At 43.3% G+C, this 27,958-nt stretch overlaps 1 non-coding gene and 1 pseudogene across 1 annotated transcript; one reads left to right on the forward strand and one right to left on the reverse strand.

Moving 5' to 3' along the window:
* LOC130018784 (RNA-binding motif protein, X-linked 2-like) lies at nt 1-27,958 on the forward strand (annotated as a pseudogene).
* LOC130018799 (U6 spliceosomal RNA) lies at nt 15,456-15,562 on the reverse strand. Its single transcript, XR_008791647.1, has one exon. It is a non-coding gene; the product is annotated as a U6 spliceosomal RNA (small nuclear RNA).

Below are 27,958 nucleotides of genomic sequence, written 5' to 3' on the forward strand. Positions count from 1 at the left end.
ATGCATCCGGTAAGATTCTTCCCCTGTATGTGATCAACCGGGTTTGGTCCAAGACATCCGTATAGTTGCCTGAGTGCATAGCCAAGAGTAAGCCCTGAGCACTGTGTGGGCTGGACTGGGGTGGGATTGGTCCAAATGCAGAGAGAAAATGCTGTACCTTCCATGTGATTGGATGGAGTTCTGCTAAGTGAAGAGAATCATAGAAAAAGGGGTTCATCAGGGACTCTAACCTATTTGAGGTGTAAGGAAACAAGGTACCACCCAAGGACAGTGGGAAGAAGACCAGCAGGATTGGTCCATGTTTGGAAGCCTGCCAATTGTACTGGAGGATTCCATAATTTCCCTCTTTTTTATTTTTTAATTGAAATATATAGGATTTTTTGGGTACATTTTCCTGCCTACTCCTTTAAAATTCATGGAGTTTCTTACCTGTAACAATTTAATATTGTTGACTTAGTTGTGACTTTCGTGAGGTTTCTCACCTGTTTAAATTTGATATTGTTGAGTTAGATATAATTTTAATGGGAAAGATTTCCTACATACTTTTCACCCCTCAGATTTCTTACTGTATGAATTTGATATTGTTGAATTCTACATAACTCTAGTAAGAAATTTTTAGTACTTACTTTACATTGATAAGGTTTTTCGTCAGAGTGACTTCCATATTGTTGAATTAGGTAAGATTACAGTGGGAATGATTTCCTACATGCTTTACACCCCTAGAATTTCATGCTGTATGAATTTGATATTGCTGAATTCTGCATGACTTTCGTGGGAAAGTTTTGCTACCTGCTTTGCATTTGAAAGGTTTGTCTTCAGAGTGACTTCGATCTTGTTGAAATAGATGCGATTTCAGTGGGAAATATTTCCTACATGCTTGCTTGCCTTGCATGCAGCCCATCAGTTTGATCCCTGGCATCCCAGGACTCTGTCTCAGCATTTGATGTCTGGTATTTTGCTGACAGATACCAAGTGATGAAGTGTTTGATACTTTCTAGATACCTCCCTGGCAGATACCAAGTGATAGTTCTCTTGTGGGTTTGACTTGCAGTTTCCTGATCTTTTCCTTGCCTGGGACATACTATTTTCCCGATATGTTTTTCTGCCAGATTCTAGCAAAAAATCACCATGGAAGACAAGAAATTAGCTTCAGCTCGTGAGCTTGATCTGATTGGGTAAGATCCACCAGACTTTTGTGAGTAGTCACTTATACTTAAAAATTTATATGGCTGGAGCAATAGTACAGCAGATTAGATGCTTTCCTTCCTTGGGGCCCACGTGATTTGATCCCCTGCACAGCAGATTATTTCCTGAGTATAGAGGAGTTGGGATCAGAATAGGGACCATATTGACAATGATGGTTGGAAGGGATTTCTCTGAATGGAGATGTGTTTTGAAATTGGGTAACTGACCAAACATGATGGCCTCTCCGTATCGGTATTGGAAGCCATAAGCCCAAAAGGAGACAGAGAGACAAGATGAAATATGCCTGTCTACAGGCACACTTGGTGGCTCAGAGTGTGTGGAGCTGGTAGAAGGGAAACTCAGGACATTGGTGGTGGAAGTGTATTTGGTGAAATGATGGATGTTGGAACATCGTATGTCAAAAACCTGATCACGAAAAGTTTATAACTATCTCAAATATTCAGGTAAATTAAAATGAATTAAATAATATTGGTCACTGTCACTGTCCTCCATTGTTCATCGATTTGCTCGAGCGGCCCCAGTAACGTCTCCATTATGAGACTTTGTTGTTACTGTTTTGGCATATCGAATACCTCACAGGTAGCTTGCCAGGCTTTGCCCTGCAGGGAGATACTCTCTGCAGCTTGCCGGGCTCTCTGAGAAGGGCAGAGGTATCGAACTCGGGTTAGCCATGTTGGCTGCGTGCAAGGCAAATGCCCTACCCGCACAGCTATCGCTGTAGCCCCATAATATTGGTACTATCATAAAATATACATATATATTTTATACAAAAATTCAGTGGTGGAGGGTCTTTGGTACTTTGGTGCTTTCCAATGTACAATAACTTTGTACTTGAAAACCATAAATGTTAATACTTTCATAATGTATTACTTTCAGTGCAATAAAAATGAAAGAAAAATGTAAAACCTCCACTGGTGGAGGTGGGCACTTTTCATTGGGGTGTTTTAATATCAGTCAAGAGAAATGGAGACTATGGTGTGGATTGTGGTGTTTAAAGTTTGTTTTCTGAAATCTTATCATTGACAATATTATAAAATTGTAAATCCCACTGAAATTTAAGAAAAGCATTTTATAGAAACTGTGCTCTCCCTGATTACTTGATGGCAATAAACAGTCTGCTGTTCTGTGTATACAAAATACAAACCAAAAATCTTGAACACTGTACAGGTCAATACTTTTGTAAGCACGTTTCCTACACTAAAATAAAAATTAAATTTTGTTTGTTTTGTTGCTTTTGGGGTCACACCCAGCAATGCTCAGGGGTTACTCTGAGTATAGAAAACTGTTTAAGTTTGAACATAGAAAGGGCAAGAAAACCAGTAATGTGAGGAATATTGTCTTTAATGGAGGCAGGGGGCAGGTGGGAAAGGGGAATATACCAGGGATATTGGTGGTTGGTAATGTGCAGTGGTGAAGGGATGGGTGTTTGATCATTGTGTGATTGTAACCCAAATATGAAAGCTTGTAACTTTCTCATGGTGATTCAATAAAATCAAAATACAACAACAACAAAAGAAAACCAGTAATGGACCAAACTAATCTATCCTCAAACCCCCATTTTTTTATGTTTTGAAATTTTTTGTTTCAATTATGTAGCGAGATCTAGCTATGCGAAAGGATCACTCCTAGAGGTACTCAGGGGACCATAAATGGCAGGTGGTAAAGTGGTATGCAACTAAGGTTAGCCAAGTTCAAGGCCTTAACCGAATACTGTTTGGCCTTCAGAACCAAAACTTTGTAAGCAAAGAAGTTAGTTTCCAACACGACAAATATATCTTAAAATATATTATCAGCAGTTAGAGAGTATAGCAGATGTTCCCCTTACGTGTAGCCACCCCAACCTTGATCCACAGCACCCAATATGATTCCCCCAAGCCCAGAGTGATCTCTGAATGTAAAGCCAGGAGTAACTCTTGAGCACAGCAGGTGTGGCCCCAAAACCAAAATATATGTGTGTATAGATATGATTGTATATGCATATATATGTGTGTGTATACATATGTGTGTACACATACATATGTATGTATGTGTTTATATACAAATAAAGTGGACCAGAGTCATGCTAGAGCAGGTGGAGCGTTTGTATTCTATGCAGCTCGCTCAGGTTCAATTCTTTGGACCACAGATGGTCCACAAGCCGCGCCAGAAGGAACCCCTGAGCTCAGAACCAGGAGTAAGCCTGAGCACCACTGTGGCCCAAAAATACAAAAAAAAATTGTTGAAGTCATCCGTTCCTTATCCCCCATAGCTATCTTTAAAATTAAGTGTTTCTAACGGGGCCTTACAAACAGAACTCAGGGACCATCCCGTGGATATTGGGTCAGACAACTCACTGGAAGGGCCCAAGCATGTGGTGCTGCACTGACTCTGCAGATTGGGGAACCTCCAGTGCCACCTGGCAGTCTCTGGGGCCACCTTTTGATGCTGTGAACAGGGCTTTTAGTGCTGCGGGAATCAGACGTAGTTTAATAATCTACGCTCCTAAACCGCTATCCTCTTGCCCCCCAAAATCAGTTGAAATGTGCAAAGATTAACCCTACCTCACACAGACTAAGGATTATAAAGAAAACTTTTAGGTATTTAAGAAAAGTAAATCCTCGTTCAAACATATCCTACCTCTATAAATGCGTTTATTAGTATGACTCATGAGAGTGTTCAAAGCAGCAAGGAATGTGTCCCAGGCAAAACAAGGAGAGGAGGGGGAAAGTGAAGAGGGGCAGGGAGGAGAAGAGAGGAGTGAGGGATAGGGGAGGAGAAAGGAAAGAGGGGGAAGAGGTGAAAGAGAGAAGGGCAAAGCAGGGAAGTGAAATCTGGAAGAGGAAGGGAAGGAAAAAGAAAAGAGGGTGGGCATGGGGAAGAGGAAACGGGGAGAGTTGGGAGGGTGGAGGAAGGCAAAAAAAGCGGAAGGGGAGGGATAAGGGGAGAGGGAAGAAGTGGGGGGAAGAGAGGCATGGGAAAGGCAAGGGGGAGAGAGAAAATCGGGAAGGGAGGGAAGAGGAGGAGGGGAGAGAAGGGGAAGAGGAGAGGGAAAGAGGATGATGGGGCGAAGGGGAAGGGAAGAAGGAACAAGGGAGAGGATTATAAGAGGATGAGAAGGGTAAGGGGAGAACAGGGACTGGAGCATAGCACAGCGGGTAGGGCGTAGGCCTTGCTCATTGCCAACCAGGTTCGATTCCCAGCATCCTATATGGGCTCAGGAGTAATTCCCGAGTGCATAAGCCAGGAATAACCCCTGTGCAAGGACTGTTGTGACCCAAAAAGTAAAAAAAAAATTAAAAATAAAAGAAAATGCACGACATTAAAAAATAGAGGACAGGGGATGGGGAGAGCACAGAGAGGGGGATGAGGAAGGAGAGTGGGAGAGAAAGCTAGGAGGAGGGCGAGAGCAGAGCAGGGAGAGGCGGAGAGGAGGACTCAGCCAAGTGGACATAAAGGGGAAGGGAGAAGAGGGGAGAGGGTAATGAGAAAGGAAATGGGGAGGGGGAAATGGAGGGGTGAAAAAGCTAAACTGTCCGCGTGAGACAAGTGCCGGTTCTAGTGCGCATGCGTTCCTCGCATTACGTCCCGACGTGCATAATCTCTTCCGGATTAAATGGTCTCTTCCGGGGGAGCTCTAGTCCAATGGGATTGCGCGCTGAAGCCGAGCGACCGACCGTTGAACGGCTTTTTCCAGAGGTCGTTACATCGGCATCTTGGAGCAGAAACCTGTGGAATATGAAGTAAGGCTCCGCTTGTCCTACATGGTGTGTGGGAGGTCGGGGCTGGGGGATTGGGATGCGGGGCGGGAGGAGCTGAGGGAAGAGGCGGGGGCCGAAGCGTCCGAGGGGGCGGGGATCGCGAATTCTGAACAGGGCCGTGACTCTTCCAGTGGAGACCTAGTTCGGCGTCTGGGTCGCTGGGACATTTCTTTACTCTGCGGCAACTTCCGCAGCCCATTGACGAAATTGAAGTTAATCAAGGAACTGAAGGAGCGAGGGGTCCAGCTGGCGGTGGCAGAGAAGGTGTCCTGGCACCCCGAGTACAAGGACAGCGCCTGGATCTTCTCGGGTGAGTTTTGCCGCGGTGCGCTTCGGGTTCCCCGCCTCCTGGCTTTCCAGGGAGGGTTTCAGCCTTCTGCCTCTCTTCTCCTGTTATTCCTCTCCTCTCCCTGGCTCTCGCGCCCCCCCTCCTCGTTTAGGTGACACCCAGAGGTGGTCAGGCGTCACTCCGGGCTCTCCATTCAGCAGTTCCTTCTGGCGGTGCTCACAGAACCTATGGGATGGTCCAGGGATGATGCCAGGGATCGAACCTCATGCAAGACGATTACCCTACCCGCTACACGAGCGCTCCAGCCCTGCCGGCATGTATTTCTGCTTCTTATTTTGGGGCCCACACCTGGTGGTGCTCCTGCGTTTCTCCTGGCTCAGTGCACCGGGATCACGACTGGCGGTGTCTGGAATTATATGGTATGCCAGAGATGGGACCCACGATTTTGGCCACGGGCACGGCAAGCGCCTTACCCATTGTACCATTTTTCCAGCACCCTTATTTCTGTTCTTTTTCCAGGCTTTCATTTTTCCCCTCCGTTTCTCACCCTCCCATCCCATCTTTTTTTTTTTTTTCATTATTGAAACACCATGAAGTACAGTTGAAGACTTACAAGTTGTTGTGCTTGGGTTTCGGTTATAGAATTGATTGAGTACCAATCCCACCACCTGTGCCCATTCTCCACCCCCACCAATACTGGTATCCCACTCCAACCCCCATCCCCCATCTCACCCTGCCTCTGTGGTAGGGCAGTCCCTTTTGTTCTCGCTCTCCTTTTGGGTGCTGTGGTCTGCAGAAGAGACATTGGGTGGCAGTCATGTTCGGTCTATAGACTACTTTCAGCATGCATCTCCCATCCTGGGCAGATCTTCCCAGAACCCTTTATTTGGTGCTCCCTTCTCTATCTGAGCTGCCTTTACCCCTAGATTCTGCCTCTGAGCCATGGAGTGAACAACCTGGTATTTATCACAGCTGTTCTTCGGTGTTAGTCTCTTATTTTGTTACTCTATGTTACCCAGATGAATGCGATCTTTCTATGTCTGTCCCTCTCTTTCTGACTCATTTCACTTAGCATGATATTTTCCATGTAGTACCACTTGTATATATATTTCATGACTTCCTTTTTCTAACTGCTACATAGTACTCCATTGTGTAGATGTACTAAAGTTTCTTTAACCAGTCATCTGTTCTCGGGCACTAAGATTTTTTCCATATTCTAACTACTGTCAACAGTGCTGCAATGAACAAACAAGTGCAGATGTGACTTCGACTATACTTTTTTGCCTCTCTGGGGTATATTCCCAGGAGTGGTATTGCTGGGTCAAATGGGAGCTCAATTTCTAATTTTTTGAGAATCGTCCATACTGTTTTCAAGAAGGGATGAACTGGTCAGCATTCCCACCAGCAGTGAAGGAGGGTCCCTTTCTCGCCACATCCGTGCCAACACAGGTTGCTTTTGTTCTTTTGAATGTGGGCCAGTCTCTGTGGTGTGAAATGATATCTCATTGTGGTTTTGATCTGCATCTCCCTGATGATTAATCATGTAGAGCATTTCTCGTGTGCCTTTTAGCCATTCGGTTTTCTTCTTCGAGAAAGTCTCTGCTCATTTCATTGCCCCACTTTTTAATGGGGTTGGGTGTTTTTTCTTGTGGAGTTCAACCAGTATTTTGTATATCCTTGATATCAACCCCTTGTCGGATGTGTATTTGGAGAATATCCTTTCCCATTCTGTAGACTGTCTTTGTATTTTGGTCAGTGTTTCTTTGGAGGTGCAGAAGCTTCTTGGTTTAAGATAGTCCCATTTGTCTATCTCTTTTCACTTGGTTGGCCAGTGGCGTGGCATCTTTGAAGATACCATTAGCTTCAATATCATGGAGGGTTTTGCCAACTTTGTTTTCAATGTACCTTATGGATTCCGGTCTGATGTTGAGGTCTTTGATCTATTTTGATCTTGCATTTTTTTCATGGTTTTAGGCAGAGATCTAAGCCCAGTTTTTTGCATGTAGTCATCCAGTTTTGCCAGCACCATTTGTTAAAAAGGCTTTTCTTACTCCACTTCGCATTTCTTGTTCCTTTATCAAAGATTAGATGAGCATTTGTTTGAGGGGAGATGCCAGTATATTCAATCCTGTTCCACAGGTCTGCAGCTCTGCCTTTGTTTCAGTACCATGCTGTTTTAATTAATACTGCTTTGTAGTAGAATTTGAGGTTTGGGAGGTTAATTCCTCCCATTTTCTTTTTCCCAAGTGTTGCTTTAGCTATTTGTGGGGGCTTATCCATATAAATTTCAGGAATGTTTGCTCCATTTCTTTGAAGAATGTCATGGGTATCCTAATAGGGATCGCATTGAATTTGTACAGTGCTTTGGGAAGTATTGCCATTTTGACAATATTAATTCTCTCGATCATGAACAGGGGATATTTTTCCATTTCCTCGCGTCCTCTTTTTGTTTCCAGAAGCAGCGTTTTGTAGTTTTCTTTGTACACGTCCTTTACTTCCTTCACTTCACTTAACTTAATCACTTAACTTCCCGTTAGTCGGCGATTTGCTCGAGCGGACGCCAGTAACGTCTCCATTTGTCCCTGTCGCGTGCTAGTGTAGCCCAATGGCATCTGTTCGCTCCGGGAACATGAAGGGCCTCAAACCGATCGTTCATGATCTTCACGAAGACGTCTGACCATCTGGTAGGTGGGCGGCCACGCTGTCTTTTGACATCCCGTGGAATCCAGTCGGTAACAGCTCTAGTCCAGCGGTCATCTTTAAATCTCATTACGTGACCAGCCCATCTGATTTTCGACACTTTGGCAAATGAGACAGCGTCCCTGATTCTTGATCGTCGACGGATGTCAGAACTCCGGATTCTTTCTCTCATTTGAGTGAAACGTGATATTCCAAGCATAGCTCTTTCTATTCTTCTTTAGGAGACCTGAATAGCGTTCTCATCTTGTTTGCGTAGGGCCCAGGTCTGTGAGGCATATGTTAATGTAGAAACAACAGTGGAATCAAAGAGACGTGCCCGGAGCCGGAGGTTCTTCGTCCTCTTAGCTATTTCTTCGACGTTCTTGAAGGCGTTCCAAGCCGCTCTCTTCCTCCTGGGCAGCTCGGGTGCCAGGTCATTTGTCATGTTGACCTCTCGACCTAGGTACACATAGCTGTTGCATTCGGAGATGGTCGTTCCATTGAGAGTGAATGGGGAGTCAGGAACGAGGCTGTTTCTCATAAACATTGTCTTCGTAAGATTCAGCTGTAGTCCTACCTTTCCACACTCACGGTCAAAGTCGGCCAGCATTTGTGTCGCTTGGCTGATGTTTGGTGTTATTAGAACAATGCCATCAGCAAAGCGGAGGTGGTGTAATTGCCGACCATCTATCTTCACTCCCATTCCTTCCCATTCCAGTCGTCGCATGATGTTCTCGAGGGTGGCATTGAAGAGTTTCGGTGAAATGGTATCACCCTGCTGCTCCCCTCTCTTGACATCAACGATCACTTCTTTGTAGAAGTACTTCCTTAGTTAAACTAATTCCTAGGTAGTTGATTTTGTGGCATACAATTGTGAACGGGATTGTTTTCTTCATGTCATTTTCTTCTCTCTCACTATTTGCATATAGGAAAGCCATGGACTTTTGGGTATTGATTTTGTAGCCTGCCACTTTATGATACAAGTCAATCGTTTTTACGAGTTTCTTTTTTTTTTTTTTTGATTTTTGTGTCACACCCAGCAATGCACAGGGGTTAGTCCTGGCTCTGCCCTCAGGAATTACCCCTGTCAGTGCTCAGGGTACCATGTCAGATGCGGGGACATTGAACCTGGGTTGGCCGCGTGCAAGGCAAACTCCCTACCCATTGTGCTATTGCTCCAGCCCCTCTAGGAGTTTCTTGGTAGTGGTTTTAGGGTTCTCTAAGTATAGTATCATATCATCTGCGAATACTGAGAGCTTGATTTCTTCCTTTCCTATTTAGATGCCCTTAATCTCTTTTCCTTGCCGAATCGCTAATGCTAGTAATTCCAGTACTATGTTGAACAGTAGTGGAGACAGTGGACATCCTTGTCTCATCCCTGATCTTAGGGGAAAGGCTCTCAGTTATTCCCCATTGAGGATTATGCTTGCTGTATGCTTGTGGTTGATGGCTTTAACTATATTGAGGAAAGACCCCTCTCTCCCCAATTTGGCGTGAGTTTTCATCATAAACGGGTCCTAGATCTTGTCAAATGCTTTCTCTGCATCTATTGATATGATCATATGCTTTTTATCTTTTCTTTTTTTATATGATGGATTATGTAGATTGATTCCCGATTGTTAAACCATCCTTGCATCCACGGGATGATCCCACTTGCTCATGGTGTATGATCTTTTTGATGAGTTGTTGAAATCTATTTGCTAGTATTTTGTTGAGAATCTTTGCATCCGTGTTCATCAGGGATATTGGCCTGTAGTTTCCTTTTTTGTGGTGTCTTTGTTTCCTTTTGGTATTAGAGAGGTATGGGCTTCATAGAAACTGTTTGGGAGAGTTTCTGTGTTTTCAATTTCCTGGAAATTGCTTGTTGTTCCCTATGAGATTTCTGTTGCTCATCTTCAAGCGCGCTGATCCTCTCTTCAGCTGCACTTATCCTATTGCTAAGGGTACTTACTTGCTTTTTAATTTCACCTACTGAATCCTTTATTTGTGACGCTTCTTTGTGTAGCTATTTTATTTCTGCTCTCATTTCTTCCTGTATTTTCTCGACTATCTGTTCTATTGTTTCTTTCATTTCTCCTTTTAGTATTCTGGACATCTCTTCCATTGACTCTTTGAGTAGATCCTTGAAGACCCTCTGCATTTTGTCCCGGAACTCTTATTCAAAGAGAGCATGCATAATTGTGGACAATCTCGGTTGAGGATTCGCGATTCTTTTCTTCGTATTCTCCTTGTAGTGGAGATTTGCGTTGTTTCTTCATGTTGCTTTGGTTGCTAGAGGTAGAATGCTGAAATCACAGGCACTGATCCGTTTTATCGTGGGAAAGGATTTTGGTTAAGATTGGTCGATGGTAGCCACCCTTCTCCCAGTCTAGAGTCCGACTTTCTATCGGTAGCTTGCCGGGCTCTCCGAGAGGGGCGGAGGAATCGAACTTGTGTCGGCCATGTTGGCTGTGTACAAGGCAAACGCCCTACCGCTGTGCTGTCGCTCCAGCCCTGACATTGAGTGAAGCTTTGGAGGAGGTGCTTTTTAGGATTGAGATTGTATAGCTTATTTCATACTGGCCTTTTGTTAGAAGTAGAGTAGGCCAGTGGGATGTTGTTATATTGTAGTAGAGGTGGTCAGAAATTTTTGGTCGGTATTAGGAGACAAAGTATGGGATGAAAGTCCTGAGTGCTCAGATTGGGAAATATAACTATGGCCAGGAGAAGGACACACCCACTTCTGGGAGGCCACGCAGCCTATGTAGTGGCCACGCCCCTGGCCTGCCCCCCTCCCGTTGCCCTCTCCTTCACCCTCCCTGTGCTCTCCCCCTCTTATTCCCATTCTCCCTGCTCTCCTCATCCCCTGTCCTCCTCTATTATTTAATGCTGTACAGTTTCCTGTATTCTTCATTTTTAATTTTTTACTTTTTGTGTCACACCCGGCCTTGCACAGGGGTTACTCCTAGCTTACTCACTCGGGAATTACTCCTGGGGCCATATAGGATGCTGGGAATCGAAACCGGCTTGGTCACGTGCACGGCAAACGCCCTACCCACTGTGCTATCGCTCCAGTCCCTGTCCTTTCACCCTTCTCCTCCTCTTATAATCCTCTCCTTGTTTCCTTCTTCCCTTCTCCCCTTCATACTCTTTCCCTCTCCTCTTCCCCTTTTCTCCCCTCCTCCTCTTTCCCTCCCCTTCCTCAGTTTTCTCTCTGTCCCCCTGGACTTTCCCATGCCTCTCTTCCCCCCACTTCTTCCCTCTCCCCTTCTCCCTCCTCCTTCCTCTTTTTTTTGCCTTCCTCTACCCCTCCCACCTCTCCCGCTTTCCACTTCCCCATGCCCTCCCTCTTTTCTTTTTCCTTACCTTCCTCTTCCCATTTCCCTTCCCCCCTTTGCCCTACTCTCTTCTACCTCTTCCCCCTCTTTCCTTTTTCCTCCTCTACCCCACACTCCTCTCTTCTCCTTCCCCCTGCTCCTCTTCACTTTCCCCTTCCTCTCCTTGGTTTCCCTGGGGCACATTCCTGGCTGCTTTGAACAATCTCATGAGTCATACTAATAAACCCATTCGTTGAGGTAGGTTATAATTTAATAAGGCATTACTTTTGTGAAATGCCTAAAAGTTTCCTTCTTAATCTTTAGTCTTTGAGAGGTAGGGTTGATATTTGCATATTTAAACTGATTTTTTGGGGGGCAAGGAGATAGTGGGTTAGGGGCACAGTTTTTGTTTTGTTTTGTTTTTTATTTTTTTGCTTTTTGGGTCACACCCGGGGATGCACGTGGTTATTCCTGGCTCTGCACTCGGGAATTACCCTTTGCAGTGCTCAGGGGACTATAAGGGATACTGGGAATTGAACCTGGATCGGCCGCGTGCAAGGCAAACGCCGTATTCGCTATGCTATTGCTCCAGCCCCAGGGTTGCAGATTATTAAAGTAGGTCTAGTGTCCCCCAGCACTAAAATCCTGCTCACAGCATCAACCCATGCAGCCTTGGTGGCCCCAGCGCACTTCCAGGTGGCACTGGAGGTTCCCCAAGCTGTAGTGTCAGTGTATCACCACATCCTTGGGGCCTTAGAGTGAGTTGTCTGACCCAGTATCCAGGGAATGGTCCTTGGGCTCTGCTTGGAAGACCCCTTTGAAAACATTTTTTGAAGGTACCTATGGTGTATAAAGAGCGTATGACTTTAAATTCTTTTTGTATTTTTGAGCCACAGGCAGTATTGCTCAGGATTACTGCTGTTTCTGAGCTCAGGGCTTCCTTCTGTTGGGGCTTGGGGACCATATCTGGTGCACAGGATTGAACCTAGGCCAGCTGCATATAAGACAAGCTCTCTACCTGCTGTAGTATGACTCTGGTCAACTTTATATATATATATTTATATATATATGTGTGTGTGTATGTATATACATACACACATATACACAGATACATGCATGCATATGTATTTATATGTATTCACACATATATGTATATATAACCATATATCCATACACATATTTCGGTTAGGGAGCCACACCTGCTGTGCTATTGGTTTACTACTGCCTCTACATACAGAGATCATTTCTGGGCATGGGGGAATGATATTGGGTGCTGGGGTCAAAGTTGGGTTGGTACATGTAAGATGAGCATCTGCTATACTATCTCTTTAACTGCTGATAATGTATTTTAAGATACATTTGTGTTGTTGGAAACTTAACTCCTTTGTCTACAATTTTTTTGTTTTGAGGGACACCAATAGTACGTAGGTAAGGCCTTGAAATTGGCTTTCCTTAGTTGCTCACCACTTACCACATAGGGTCCCCTGGATATCTCTAGGAGTGATCTTTGAGCATAGTTGAATGTGGCAAGATCATTGAAACAAAACATTTTCAAAACAAAAACAAATTGGGGGTTTTGAGGAAAATTTATTTGGGTCCATTGGTGGTTTTCTTGACCTTTCCATGTTCAAACTTAAAAACTATTCTATACTACTGGTGTGGGCTGGAGCAGTAGCACAGCAGTAGGGCCTGTGCCTTGTGTGCAGCCGGCCCGGCCAAGCCGGTTTTGATTCCTCCGCCCCTCTCGGAAAGCCTGGCAAGCTACTGAGAGTATCTTGCCCGCAAGGCAAAGCTTGGAAAGCTACCCGTGACGTATTCGATATGCCAAACACAGTGACAACAAGTCTCACGATGGAGACGTTACTGGGCCCGCTCGAGCAATCGAAGAACAACAGCAGGACAGTGCTACTACTGGTGTAATGTATTCTATTAGATTGTGAGTTCAGATCCTCTTTTTTGATAACCTCAAGGCTAGGCCTAGGGCCTTGTAGATAGTACATGCTTGGTAAATGTTTGAACTGAAATGTGATTTTTCTCTTCTAGGTGGACTTCCTTATGAACTGACTGAAGGTGCTGTTTATCTGTGTTTTTGCCCAGTAAGTTCGCTTTAATTTTCTCCTTTCTAGATTATCTGTGTCATTTTCTTCCGTGATGAAATTTGTTTCCATACAAATTGTAAGCTGGCTGGCATTTCTGCATAGGGAGAGCTCAATTCAAGATTTTGCTTTAGTTCTACCCAGGACGTAGATCTAGAGCTCTCCCAGTCTGGAAAATCCAACAATTTGTCTCTAGGCTTCGGCTCTGTTTCTATTGCTTTTGTTCTTCTTCTTTTTTTTTTATTTTTCATTGCAGAGTCCTTCAAGCAGTTACTCCTGACTGTGCTTAGGAATCACTCTTCATTTTTCTTTTTGGGTCACACCTGGCAATGTGCAAGGGTTACTCGTGGCTCAGGATTTACTTCTGGCATTGCTCAGGGGACGAATGGCCTGCTGGGAATTGAATCAGGAATCGGCCACATGCAAGGCAGGCACCCTACCAGCTGTGCTATCGATCCAGCCCCAGAACCGCCCATGGTGTGTGGTGCTGGGGATTGAACTCCTGTCAGCTGCATGCAAGTAAGGGCTGTACCCCCTGTATTTTCTCTATGGATATTTCCTTGATCTTTCATTGAGACTTTTTAAACTTGGATCTATAGTAGAGCAGATGAAAGGACTTTTAGATAGCTACAGTTCCCCTACAAGGTTTCTTTTTGACCCCCTACGGACTAGGGATAACAGCCCTTCTCTGCCCACACCTGTGTGACACTATCCATTTAGGCAAAGTATACAGGATGTAGGGGAAAAGAACTAATGGTTTTGGTTGTAGTTTGCTTTCTTTGTTTTCAGATAAGTGTGAGGTTAGTGAGCCGACCAGATCTCCTGTGGCTGGAGAGCTTAGGGGACAGTAGTTTCTGGTCAGGGGATGCGTACAACAGAGGTTAGAAGGCCGTGGGAAAGAAACTTGGCAGTGCTTTTTATGAGAAGTGAGCCATAGGTATAGGTTTTGGCCATCCCACTCAAGCTGAGAGTTCTGGCAGGGGTTGAGGTGTCTTCCTCCTAGCTTCTGGGTATTGGGGAGGTTCACAGTAGGTACAGCACATGATTTCCATTTCTTCATGGTATCTGTTCCTGTCTAGTCTCTCATCTAGGGCTGCATCCTTCAATATCACTGGCCTGCATACTGGTCCATGGACTTTTGTTTGAAGACCTATTGATCTAGATGTTTTTGTCTTGTTTCTATTGAGTGATGGTCAGCTAGTATGTGTATTCTAGTTTTCGCTCCACAGTGCTCTTCATAAAGACCTTTTGGCATTGTTAATAATGACTTTGAAAACCATTTTTGATTTAGATCATTTGTCTAGGATTGGGTTCGAGCAGAGTGGTTTACTCTATGGGGGTAATATGAGAGATTTTGTAGGGTTATGGAACTGTCTTTGGAATTTTGGAAAAGTGTGTTTTCTGGAGACAAACCTAAGGACAACAAACAACCATTGGCAAATGCACTGCATAGTTTTTTTTTTAAATTCTTAATTGTCTTTTATTTGTGAGCAGTGTTTCCAGTAGTTTACTACTAGAAATTAAACCATAATATATATTTTAGCATGCTGCTCTTCTTTGTGAAATTATTGGGTTAATGTGGCTAGTTTTCTCTTTACTGATTTTTAATTTTTTTTTCGTTTTGAGGCCATACTAGTCTCTGTGTAAGTATCATTTCTGAGGAGCTCTAGGGACCATATGTGGTTATCTAATATGGTTTGGTTTTGTGCAAGTCAAGCACCCTGCCTGCTGTACTGTCTCTCCAGTCCCTCTTTGCTAACTATTAAATGTTACTTTAAGATGTTTTTATATTATTTTCAGATTGCTCTCTATAAAGGTTTTCCGGCTTTCCGCTCAATAGTATGCCCCCTTTTTCTGAATTCTAATCAACAGTGATTTGTTATTTTAAAATTATTTGCCATTTACTTTCTTTCTGAAATTTATCTTATTAAAGAATTGTGGTTTCCAGAGTCATTGAAAGTTGAGTTTTAGACATTTATTTCATCATCAGCCCTACCACCAGTGTTCCCTTATTCCCTCCCACCTCAACCCCCACATCATCCTCCACCTGAAAACTTGGCAGGAGCATGACAAGTTTCCGTGGTTGCAGCGTGGATCCCATGTTTTCAGTTTTTGTATTTCCTTGCTTTCTCTTTTATTTTTAAAATTTTTTTTAAATATGGAATGCTTCACAATTTTGCATGTCATCCTTGTGCACTGGCCATGCCAATCATCTCTGTATTTTTCCAATTTTAATATATGTGCTGCCAAAGCGAGCACTTGCTTTATCTTTTCATTTGCTTTTAAATTCATCATCACTGTATCATTGTAGCACTGTCATCCCATTGTTCATCGATTTCTTTGAGCAGTCACCAGTAAGGTCTCCTTTCGTCCTCAACTGAGATTTTCACAAGTTCCACATTGGAGACTTTCTCAGGGTCAGAGGAATGAGAGCCATCATTGTTACTGGGTTTTGGCATATCGAATACGCCATGGGGAGCTTGCCAGACTCTGCCATGCTGTTGGGATACTGTTGGTAACCTGCTGGGCTCTCTGAGAGCGAGAACTAGACACCGAGAGGTCATGCGGCCGGAAATGTGGCTGCATGCTTTCAGGAGCTTGGTTCATCAGCAGTGACATTAAACATCTTTTTCATAGATCAACAGATCATTATTCTTTTTAGTATGCTATGTACTTTGCCTATTTTTTTTCTAGTGTTGTGTTCCTCATTAGTGATTTTACAAGCCTCCTTGATAGAATATGGATATAGTTTTGTTATATCATTTTATCATGTATTAATGGGCTGGAGCGATAGCACAGCGGGTAGGGCATTTTCCTTGCATGCGGCCAACATGGCCGACCCGAGTTTGATTCCTCTGCTTCTCTCAGAGAGCCCGGCAAGCTACCGAGAGTATCTCACCTGTACGGCAAAGCCTGGCAAGCTACTCATGACGTATTCAATATGCCAAACACAGAAACAACAAAGTCTCAATATGGACACGTTACTGGGCCCGCTGGAGAAAATTGATGAACAATGAGAGGACAGTGACAGTGACATGTATTAATTGATTTTTAAAAATGTGATATACTAGGATGGAGAGAATACATAGATTAAGGTCCTTGCCTTGCATACCATTTTTGGCTACAGTAGTGGTTCATTTTTGAGCACTTTATATGATTTCTTGAACACAGAGCCAGAAGTTGCCACAGAACTCTCCTGGGTGTCCTTCCCCCACCCCAATTTGATGTGTGATAGTACTGTGCCTTTATTCTTTCATGTTGAAAAGTTTTCAATTTGAGGTCTAAAGAGGCCTTTTTAACCGATTCCTCTACTGTTTCTTTGCTTTTTATTTTGAAATACTACTTATATTTCATGTTAATATATTTTATATGTTTATTTCAGACGTAATACAGAAAAACTATAAAATGCAAGGAATGCCACAGTATTCCCTTAGCCAAGTCCCTGAATATTAGCATTGTACCTAATTGCTACTACTATTTTTTATTAGAGAAACACCATGAGGTACAGTTACAGACTTACAAATTTTTGTGCTTGGGTTTCAGTTATACAGTGATCAAGTACCCATCCCTCCACCAGCACCCATCCTCCACCACCACGGGTCCCAGCATCCCTCCAACTCCCCATCCCCCCATCGCACCCTTTAATACATGCCTCTGTGGTAGGGCATTCCCTTTTGTTCTCTCTCTCTCTCCTTTTGGGTCCTATGGATTGCAAGAGATGCATTGAGTGGCAATCATGTTTGGTCTATAGTCTACTTTCAGCATGCTTCTCCCACCCTGGGAGGATCCTCCCAACACCCTTTATTTGGTGCTCTCTTCTCTATCTGAGCTTCCTTTTCCCCTAGCGCGTGTGGCTGGCCTCCAAGTCATGGAGCAAAACTCCTGGTACTAATCTCGGCCACTCCTGGGTGTTAGTCTCCGATTTTGTTGCTTTATGTTCCCTGGATGAATGCAAACTTTCTGTGTCTATCCCGCTTTTTCTGACTCATTTCGCTTAACATGATAGTTCCACTTGTATTACCACTTGTATGTGAATGTCATGACTTCATCTTTTCTAACAGCTACATAGTACTCCATTGTGTAAATATACCAAAGATTCTTTAACCAGTCATCTGTTCTCGGGCACTCAGGTTTTTTCCAGATTGTGGCTATTGGAAAGAGTGCTGATCCCTATAAGGATACCCATGATATTCTTCAAAGAAATGGAGCAAACACTCCTGAAACTTATATGGAACAATAAGCCCCCACAAAGAGCTAAAGCAATTCTAGGGACAAAGATAATGGGTGGAATCAACCTCCCCAACTTGAAGCTCTACTACAAAGCAGTAATAGTTAAAACAGCATGGTACTGGAACAAAGGCAGAGCTGCAGACGAATTGAACCGATTTGAATATACTGACATCTCCTCCCAAGCATATGCTCATCTAATCTTCTGTAAGGGGGCAAGAAAAGTGAAATGGAGCAGGGAAACCCTCTTTAATAAATTGTGCTGGCAAAAGTGGATGGCTACATGCAAAAAAGTGGGCTCAGATCTCTGCCTAACGCCATACACAAAAGTATGATCAAAATGGATTTATGACCGCAACATCAGACCGGAATCCATAAAGTTCATTGAACACAAAGTTGGCAAAACCCTCCATGATATTGAAGCTAATGGTATCTTCAAAGATGTCACGCCACTGGCCGAGCAAGTGAAAACAGAGATAGACAAATGGGACTATCTTAAACCAAGAAGCTTCTGCACCTCCAAAGAAATACTGACCAAAGTACAAAGACAGTTTACAGAATGGGAAAGGATATTTTCCAAATACACATCCAACAAGGGGTTGATATCAAGGATATACAACGTACTGGCGGAACTCCACAAGAAGAAAACACCCAACCCCATCAAAAATTGGGCGAGGAAATGAACAGAAATTTTCGCACAGAAGAAATCCGAATGGCTAAAAGGCACATGAGAAAATGCTCTACATCACTAATCATCAGGGAGATGCAGATCAAAACAAGGAGATATCATTTCACACCACAGAGACTGGCCCACATCCAAAAGAACAAAAGCGACCGATGCTGGTGTGGATGTGGCGAGAAAGGGACCCTCCTTCACCGCTGGTGGGAATGCCGACTGGTCCAACCCTTTTGGAAAACAGTATGGACGATTCTCCAAAAATTAGAAATAGAGCTCCCATTTTTCCCAGCAATACCATCCTGGGAATATATCCCAGAGAGGCAAAAAACGTATAGTCAGAGTGACATCTGCACTTGTTATTGCTATTTTTACCTGTTTCACAGTTTCTGATTTTACTAAGTTATCAGAGAGTCCATTGCAAGACATGATTTGTGGGTTTGGACCATGCCTGGCGATGATCAGGGATTACTCCTGGCTGTGCACTCAGGAATTACTCGTGGTGGTGCTTGGGGTAGCACATGGGATGCTGGGGATTGAACCCCAGTCACAAGGCAAGTGCCTTTGTGCTGCCCTCCAGGTCAGTACCAAGATCTTTCAGTTTGTGTTTCCAAAAACTAAGGCCATCAGGAAATCAACACTGATACAGAACTATGATGAATCTTTTGGTTTTCTTCCGTTTCACCCTCTGTCTCATAAAACCCTTTTTTGTCTCTGGCCCATACCCAGTGGTTCTTAGGGGCTACTCCCAGTCCATTGCTCAGGGTCGTTCTCACTGGTGCTCAGGGGACCATGTGGTGCTGGTGATCAAATCTGGATCTCCAGCATGCAATGCAGTTGTACCAGCCCTTTGAGCCATCTCCCCATCTTGCTGATAATCTCTTTATTGTAGGAGAAAAATTGCTTTGTGGTCCTTGATCTGTCATGTGCCCCTCTCGGAGAGCCTGGCAAGCTACCGAGAGTATTCGATATGCCAGACACAGTAACAACAAAGTCTCCAATGGAGACGTTACTGGGCCCGCTCGAGCAAATCTGTCATGTAAATTATAAAAATTTTAGTCTTTTTTATTTTGCCAGAGATAAAGTACCAGGATAAAGGTGCTTGTCTTGCATGTGGGTAACCCTGGTTTTTATTTTTTTTGGGGGGGTAATATAATTTTTCTTTTATTTATGGGATTGCTATTATTTTTTTTTTACATTTAAATTTTTTTTTTTAGATTTTTAGTAGTGAAACACCATGAGGTACAATTGTGGATTTACAAATTTTTTTGCTTGGGATTCATTTATACAATGATTGAATACCCATCTCTCCACCAGTGGCCATTCTCCACCACCACTGATCCCAGTATCCCTCACACCCCCCGTCTCCCCCCATCACAGCCTGCTTTTGTAAATTTTATTGAATCGCCGTGAGAAAGTTATAAGCTTTTATGTTTGGATTACAGTCACACAATGATCAAACACCCATCCCTCCACCAGTGCACATTCCCCACTACCAATATTCCCGGTATACTCCCCTCTTTTCCCACCCTCCCCCTGCCTCCATGGCAGACATGATTCCCCATATTCTCTCTCTACTTTTGGGCATTATGGTTTGCAATACAGACCCTGAGAGGTTACCATGTTTGATCCTTTATCCACTTTCTGCACACATCTCCCATCCCAACCGATTCCTCCAGCCACCTTTTTCTTAGCGATCCCTTCTATATTCCAGCTGCCTTCTCACCTTTGCTCATGAGGCAGGCTTCCAGCTATGGAGTAATCTATCTGTCCTGTGTATCTACTATCTTTAGGTGTCAGCCTCGTGTTATGTTGTTTTATACTCCACAAGGGCTGGAGTGATAGCACAGCAGTAGGGCGCTTGCCTTGCACGCAGCCAACATGGCCGACCCGAGTTCGATTCCTCAGCCCATCTCAGAGAGCCTGGCAAGCTCCCCGTGATGGATTCGATATGCCAAACATAGTAACAACAAAGTCTCCAATGGAGACGTTACTGGGCCCGCTCGAGCAAATCGATGATCAACGGGAGGGCCTTTACCTTTTACCTTTTATTTATTTTATACTCCACAAATGAGTGGAGTCCTTCTGCGTCTGTCCCTTTCTTTCTGACTCATTTCACTTAGCATGATACTTTCCATGTTTATCCATTTATAAGCAAAGTTTATGACTTCATCTCTCCTGAGAGCTGCATAGTATTCCATTGTATAGATGCCCCAAAGTTTCTAGGGCACTTGGGCACTTGGCCCAGATTTTGGCTATTGTGAACAGTGCTGCAATGAACATAGAGGTACAGATGTCATTACTACTGTGCTTTTTTGCATCCTTGGGATATAGTCCCAGAAGTGTTATTGTGGGGTCATATGGAAGCTCACTTTCTAGTTTTCGAAGAATTGTCCATATTGTTTTCCAGAAAGACTGGACTAGTGGGCATTCCCACCAACAGTGAAAGAGTGTCCCTTTACCCCCACATCCATGCCAGCACTGGTTGCTTTTGTTCTTTTGAATGTGTGCCAGTCTCTGTGGTGTGAGATGATATCTCATTGTTGTCTTGATTTGCATCTCCCTGATGGCTAGCAATGTGGAGAATTTTTTCATGTGCCTTTTGGCCATTTGTATTTCTTTTTTGAGGAAACTTCTGTTCATTTCTTCCCCCCATTTTTTATGGGGTTGGAGGTTTTTTTCTTGTACAATTCTACTTGTGTCTTGTATATCCTGCATATTAATCCCGTATCAGATGGGTATTTATTAGGTAAATATTCGTTCACATTCTGTGGGCTCTTTTTGTATTTTTGCCACGGTTTCTTTTGAAGTGCAGAAGCTTCTTAGTTTGATGTAGTCCCATTTGTATATGTTTGCTTCCACTTGCATGGGGCTGACCCTGTGTTAATGTCCAGCATTGGTCCCCTGAGTGCCTAGAATGACCCCTGAGTATAGAGCTAGGATTAACCCCCGAGCACCTCTGGGTATTTATTATAGGATAAAACTCATTTTTAGGGTGTTCATTTTTTAAAAGTTTTTGTTGAGTATTGTTAACAGTGTCTCACATGTGCTGTAATGCTGAGCCATCTTCCTAGCCCCTGTAAGTTTTAGTGCAATTATTTTGTAATCATCGCCTGAATCAGAATGAAGCTCAGTTTCATTACCCTCAAACTTTCTTCACGTGGTACCTTTTATAGTCTTCTCTTTGATTTTATTTCTGTATGTTTTTCCTTTGAGGTTGGGCACTCCCAGCTGTGCTCAGGGTTTACTCCTGGCTCTGTACTCCATGATTCTTATTCCTGGTAGGCTCGAGCGACCATATGTGGTTTTTGTTTTCTGGTTTTGCTTTTTTTTTGTTTTTTTGGCCACAGTCTGTGGTGCTTTGATATTCCTGGCTCAGTACTCTGAAATCATTTCTGGTGGACTCTGAACCAACTCCCCCTCCCCCGCCGCCGTTTGATTATTTTATGTGGCAAAGTGTATCATTCTTTCATGTTTCTGGATTTGTAATCAATTATAGGTGTTTCTACTCACCCACTGCTCTTTTTTTTTCTCATGTGTAAGATTTTAGTGCCATAAATTGAAATCCCTGATCCATTTATAGTTATTTTTATGAATATTTGTGGGACATGGATTCAGTTTGTCTTTTCAAATGGCTAATTTTTGTAAATTGAAACATTAACCGTACCATATTTGTATACTAATTCATATACGCTTGACTTTCTTGGTGTTTTTCTTCCTTTTTATTGGTTTATTTATTCATGACACATACCAAGTAGCTAATCTTATGAGCTATTCAGAGTTTTTCTAGTTCTTATTTTTTTTCCCTTTTTGGGTCACACCCGGCAATGCACAGGGGTTACTCCTGGCTTTGCATTCAGGAATTACTCCTGGCTGTGCTCGGGGCACCATGTAGAATGCTGGGAATCAGACCCGCGTCAGCCACGTGCAAGGCAAACTCCCTACCTGCTGTGCTATCATTCCAGCCCCATTCCTAGTTATTCTTATGTTCATTTTTCCACAAGAATGTTGGAAACAATTTACTCTGCTCCAGGGGAAAAAATGTGTGCACTTTAAAAGTGGAATTGCGTGAAATTTATATATTAGTTTTTGAAGGACTTTTATTTTTGCTTTTTTTAAAATTTTTTATTAGTGAATCACCATGAGGTACAATTACAGACTTGCAAACTTTCATGCTTGCATTTCAGTCATACAATGATCGAGTACCCATCCCTCCACCAGTGCCCATTTTCCACCACCAATGGTCCCAGCATCCCTCCCACCACCCCGCCCCGTCCCTTCCACCCCACCCCGCCTCTGTGGCAGGGCATTCCCTGTTGGCTCTCTCTCTCTTCTTTTGGGTGTTGTGGTTTGCAGTAGAGCTATTACGTGGCCATTATGTTCAGTCTATACTCTACATTCACCCTGCATCTCCCCTCCCAATTGGGCCCTCCTAGCACCCTTCTCTATCTGAGCTGCCTTTTCCCCCAGCATGTGAGGCCGGCTTCCTAGCTGTGGAGTAATCCTCCTGGTACTTATTTCTACTAATCTTGGGTGTTGGTCTCCCATTCTGTTACTTTATATTCTAGAAATAAGTGCAACCTGAGAAGGATTTTTAGTGCCTTTGTTATGTTGGGTTATCCTAACCAACAACAAACGATATTTTCCCCTCAATTTTATTTTTATAATGTTGTTCACAAGAATTTATTACATTCAGTATCCCAACACCAATTCTACCTTCATTACACCTTCTCACCCCCATTGTTTCAGGTTGTCCGTCCACCAGTTAAGCCTGCCCCCAAAGAAAGCCATAGGTAATTTATTTTGTATTGTTTGCTATGAATAATATGTTACAAATGATTCAGAAATGTTTTCTTTGAGAAAATTGTGTGAAGATTTTTGTATCTCACCCTAGAGCCATTAAACCCAACAAGGGATATTATTATATTTATTTAATTCTATGTTTCTTTGAGGAGTTTTAAAAAGTTTTACTTAAGATACAATTTGTAGTTTATTTTTCTTTTGGGGTCATACCTGATGGTGCTCATGGCTTATTCCTGGCTCTGTTGTCAGTGACCCCTTGTTTCAGGGCTCAGGGCCCATTTGTCATACCAAAGATTAAGCCAGGTCTGCCACATTTAAGGCAAGCACTTTGACCCCTGTACTGTCTGTCCAGCCCTGTTCAAGTCTTTTCATTATTTATATGTTTACTTATTATTTTGGCCAGACTCTGCAGGGCTCAGGGTTGATTCCTGGCTCTGCATTCAGGAATTAGACCTGGTGGTGCTAGGTGGATCTTTTACTGGGAATAGAACCCAGGTTGGATATGTATAAGGCATGTGCCCTACCCAATGTACTCTTCATCGGGTCCCTCAAGTTTATGTATTTATTTATATTTGTTTTTGGACCATACACGGCAATACTCAGGGGTTACTCCTGGCTCTGTACTCAGAAAGATTCCCTGGTGCTTCTTAGGGGATCATTTGGGATACCGTGGATCAAATCCGGGTCTGACACTTGCAAGGCAACTGCCCACACTACTGTACTTTTACTCTGACCCCTCAAGTTTATTTATTTATTTATTTATTTATTTATTTATTTTGGTTTTTGGGTCTCACCCAGCGATTCTCAGAGGTTATTCCTGGTTCTGCACTCAGGAATAACTCCTGGCGGTGCTTGGGGAACATATGGGATGCCGGGTATTGAACCCAGGTCACCCACGTGCAAGGCAAATGCCCTACCCAATGTGCTATTGCTCCAGCCATTAAATAGGTAAATAGTTCATGAAATCACTTTAGCTGTTTTTAGTCGTTTCTGTTATAAGATGCTAGATTTTGGCAGAAATTTTGTGTCTATGATTATGTTTATAATGTATTCATCAATTTTTTTTTGTTCTTTTTGTTATTTGTCCCACTCCAGTGATGCGTGGGAACTTTCCCTAGCTCGGTGCTGGGGGATTACTTCTGGTGGTGCGTGGGGGACCATTTGATACCAGGGATTGAGCCTAGGTGGCCTACCTACAAAGCATATGCTGAAACGCACTAAGATTTCTGTTTGATATTTTCTTTTTGTGACTCTAGTAAAAATATTATTTTGTTTTTGTTTTTGTTCCTCACTTGGCAATAGTCATGGCTTTGCGCTCAGGAATCGTTCCTGGTGGTGCTCGGGAGAATGTATGGGATGCCCGGGATTGAACGTCATTCGGCCGTGTGCAGGGCAAGCACTTTACCAGATTTACTGTTGTCCTGGTGACACCATGCTCTACTCAGGAAGTACTCCTGGCTCTGTGCTCTGGGATCTCTCCTGGGAATGATTGGATATATTAATTGGTGGGGGGAATTTTGAGTCTTAATTTTTATCACTATTTTTAAACTTTTTATTTCTACTTTTAATTGAGTCACTGTAAGCTAGACCCTTACAAAGCTGTTCAAGATTAGGTTTCAGTCAGTGTTCCAACACCCATCTCTCCCAAGTTTACATTTCCCAGCACCAGTGTCCCCAGTTTCCCCTCCCATCACCTTCCCCCCACCCCCCAGCCTGCCTCTATGGCAGGCACTACTCATCTCTTCATTCACTTTTTAAATGGGACATTTCCTATTATATCCTTGAGTAACTTTTTTTGTCTTGTTTAGGGGTGCCACACCAGTGGTGCTCAGGGATCACTCCTGGTCGGGCTCAAGAGACCCTATGGGGTGCTAGGGATTGAACCCGGTTGACTGCATGCAAGGCAAGAGCTCTACCCACTGTCCTGCTCTAGTTCCCTCCGTATACCTTTTTATAGTTAATCTTCATTCGTCATCTGGTTCTAGCTTCGTCTTTTATACTCAGTATTTAAGTTTTGTTTGTCAAGCATTCTGAACATTTTATTTCTAATAGTGTGTCTTTTTTGTAAATAAATAGATACGGTGAGATTGTTACCATAAATCTGGTACAGGATAAGAAGCCTGGGAAATCCAAGTGATTTCTGCTTCCTTTGCTATGAAGTCCAGCAGAGCACAATACTGGAGGTTGACAATTTTAATGGCATCAAGGTGGGTATAAGTAATAAACAGGATTTCGCTGAAGGTTTCTGATGTAGTAGTTTAGTTTTATTTTTCCCCTGGTTCAGAAAGTCCCAGGGGCCACCAGGATGAGACATAAAGAGTTTCAGGGGTGTGGAAAAATGGTTCTAGGAAGCAATTACATGGGCCTCTGCCCCAGTCAGCACTTTTTTCTTCCTCAGTATTAGCTATTTCTCCACCCACCCAGGGAGGCCTTTGTTTCTTACCTTTCCCTCCTCAACACTGTAGTTCTCCAGCCCAGGAGAGTGACTCGTGGAGAATGTATCAATGATTGCACCAATAATCAGGAGTTTCAAGGATAGCATGGAATGGGGATATAGGTTTCCATTTTATGGAGCCTATATTCAAATTGACTCAAAGAAGGAATGGTTTTCAAAACATTTTTTTCTTTTCGGGTTGTATGCAGCAATGCTCAGGGGTTACTCCTCGCTCTGCACTCAGGAATTACTTCTGGCCTTGCTGGGGATGGAATGCTGGGGATCAAACCTGGATCCGTCAGCTACAAGGCAAATGCCCTACCCTCTGTGCTATCGCTCCGGCCCCTCAAAAATATTTATTTATTTATTTATTTATTGCTTTTTGGGTCACACCTGGCAATGCACAGGGGTTACTCCCGGCTCATGCACTCAGGAATTACTGCTGGCGGTGCTCAGGGGACCATATGGGATGCTGGGAATCGAACCCGGGTCAGCCGCGTGCAAGGCAAATGCCCTACCCGCTGTGCTATCGCATCAACCCCTCAAAAGTGTTTTAAATGGGAAATAGGATAGATGAAAAGAGGTAGATTAGACTTAAAGATAAGACTAAAATCAGACCTTGTATTGGAACAATAAAAGCTAGACTTTGGGAATGTAGAGTGCCTGATGCCTATAGAATTAAGTATGTATCGGGGACTGAAGTGATCCTACAGTGGGTAAGGCTCATACCTTACCTGTGGCTGACCAGGGTTATGATCTGGACACCCTATATGACCTTCTGAGCACATTCAGTAGTGGCTCAACACCCCCAACATCAAAAAAGAATTTTTAAGTCTATGCTTGAAAAATGAAATGGTTTTGTTTGATGTGAGTAATTACTATTTTGTTCCTTGCACAGAGTTTGTGTTTCACAGCAAAGTATAAGTGTGAACTAGTCACAAAATTTCCCAGAGTTTTTTTTTATGTCATGACATAAATAGAGCACAAAAATATTTGTATGGCACACAGGGGTAAACTGACCGATGATGCTAGTGCACTTGCCTCAGGGGCTCAGTAGCCCTCAGGCCCCATGTGGTTGCCCTGAGAGCAGAGAAAATTGCTAGCTGGGAAAAAGTGCTCAAACACACCAGTTGGGCAAACAGTGTTGGAGATTTTCCCAGAGATTGAATTATCAGGAAGTTGGTGTGGATCACTTAGTTTGGAAGGAGGGCTGTCTTTGATGATGCGTTGGCTTTTTGTCTTAGATCAAAGGACAAACTATTCGAGTGGATCATGTGTCTAACTATAGGGCTCCTAAGGACTCACATGAACTGGATGATGTGACCAGACTGCTTCAGGAGAAGGGCTGTTGGGCTCACATGCCTTCAAACAGTTCAGCTGAGGACTCTGAAGATGACAAACCCACCAAAAAAAAAAACACACACAAAAGAAGGTAAAATGTTATGACCAAAAAAGATTCTAGGTGGTCTTAATTGTTTTTTTTTCTTATGAATAAAGCTGTTTATGTAACCATAGAAAGGTATGTTTACTTTCTAATAGGAAATGTTCATATACAAAGCTCTCTAGAAATCATGACTTAGTAAACTTGTTTATGTCAAGATACAAATGTGGATACTCAATTTTTTTTCTTTTTGGGTCGTACCCGGCAATACACAGGGGTTACTCCTAGCTTTGCACTCAGGAATTACTCCTGGTGTTGCTCGGGGGACTATATGGGATTCTGGGAATCGAACTTGGGTTGGCAGTGTGCAAGGCAAACACCCTACCTGCGGTGTTATTGCTCCAGCCCTGATACTCATTTTATTTTATCTCGACTTCCCTAGAGAAAAGTAAATTTAAAGATTATACTGATGTGCATACACACTTTCTAGAAAATCATTGAAGACATTTTCACCGCTCATCATTTTTAAATTGGAGGATGATAATTTGAATCTTTTGACTCTGCATCTTATAGACTTTGCTCTTTTTTGCTGTCTTGCCATGAATATACTATTAAAATTCAAGTTATTAGACTGGATGATAATAGTACAGCGAGTGGGTAGGGCGTTTGATTTATACACAGAACCAGAGTTTGATCTCTTGCATACCATGTGGTCCTCCAAGCACCACCACCCCAACTTCAAGTTAATTTTTGGGGGGTGGGAGGTCACACCCGTTGGTGCTTTGGCTTACTCCTGGTTCTGCATTTGATGCAGTGTATTTAGAAAATAAGTACGTTGGGGGAGAGCTTTTTATTTTTTCATTTCCTTTTTGTGGCTCCCTTCCATTTTTTTTTAATCTCCAGACAAAAAGGGGAAAAAAGAAAATGAAGACAGAAAAGTGGGAGGTACAGCCAGAACCAGAGGTCTCCTGTTCATCACCCAGAAGCAAGATGCTAAAGGAAAACGATTCCCCCGAATGTAAAAAGTTCATCAGCAAGAACTCTGAAAAGGTTCTGAAGTCAGAGTCCGGAGAGGGGATGAAGCAGTACCACAGCTCCCCTGAGGTCAGGACTGTTGGAGTACACGGAGCTTAG

This window comes from Sorex fumeus, unplaced genomic scaffold, assembly GCF_029834395.1.
Source record: "Sorex fumeus unplaced genomic scaffold, SorFum_2.1 ptg000268l, whole genome shotgun sequence".
Classification (NCBI taxonomy): Eukaryota; Metazoa; Chordata; class Mammalia; order Eulipotyphla; family Soricidae; genus Sorex; species Sorex fumeus.